Source organism: Aplysia californica, unplaced genomic scaffold (assembly GCF_000002075.1).
Source record: "Aplysia californica isolate F4 #8 unplaced genomic scaffold, AplCal3.0 scaffold00150, whole genome shotgun sequence".
NCBI classification, from domain to species: Eukaryota; Metazoa; Mollusca; class Gastropoda; order Aplysiida; family Aplysiidae; genus Aplysia; species Aplysia californica.
In genome coordinates this window covers 244586-245430 of record NW_004797420.1, presented here as the reverse complement: position 1 = coordinate 245430, position 845 = coordinate 244586, and the positions used below count along the sequence as shown (strand labels likewise).

Sequence of the window (845 nt, the reverse complement as noted above, 5' to 3'; positions counted from 1 at the left end):
CTGAGTGTCCCTCATTATAATAATATTGAGTTTTAATACTTGCTTAATATCATTGTTTGCCATCAGGAGATGCCTATCCGCCTTTACACTTAAATTGCAGTATGCGATTATGAAACTGCCTTTCTGTTGACAACAGTAATTTAATATCGAGAAATAGTTGGATAATGGTCTAACATTCTGTCTTTAAAATTTCTTCATATTCCATGCTTTTTTCTTCTGCGTTTGTCTGGCCTAGAAGTGGAAGAAAAAAACCAATAAAACAAAAACAAAACAAAACAATTTCATGCACGTATCAAAAAAAATAAATTTTAAAAGAGATTTTTAGCGCTTAGTTCTCAGTTTCGAGCGACGGAGATTTCTGAAGGAAACCGGAAGCCGGAAGCTGCAATAATGGATATTTTTGTTTGTGATGATTAGTAACTTACTCGTCGTCTTGCGAAACCTTTGAAGATCACGAGATTTGTGTTTTTTTGTGAGTGAAGGTTTGTAGATATACATGGGGTGTTTGAAATTAAATCTTGGGTGTCGGTTGAAGACATTCTTGTTCTTTTAATGGGCAAACGTAACATTTTAAAAAAATACAAAATTGCAAAGTCAAAGTAAAGACAAAGTCTAAAGTCTAGATTAGATTCTACTTCTATATCTAGATATAGATCTATAATCTAGATCTAGATCTAGAATCTAGATCTAGATTGGCCACCTCTATTCTCACCCGGGATGAGAATAGTGCAGGCGAGTCTTTTGGCTATTCTCACCCGGTGCGCGTTCACCGTTATAGCCTAGATCTAGGCCAACAAATTTTGCGTTCACCCTAAACCACAGAATTCTACACTGTGATAACAGAA

General features: G+C 35.4%; 1 protein-coding gene across 2 annotated transcripts in view; it reads left to right on the top strand.

The window, feature by feature from the left end:
• The first annotated feature begins 363 nt into the window (after positions 1–363).
• The window catches only part of LOC101858405 (basic proline-rich protein), a 25635-nt gene continuing 25153 nt past the window's right edge, over positions 364–845 (top strand). Inside the window, exon 1 of one of the 2 annotated variants that reach the window (XM_005097231.3) lies at positions 364–472. The gene's annotated coding sequence lies outside the window, so the exon portion shown is untranslated. Of the gene's footprint in view, positions 483–845 lie in introns of both variants that reach the window. The other variant, XM_013081881.2, reaches the window with a different exon arrangement.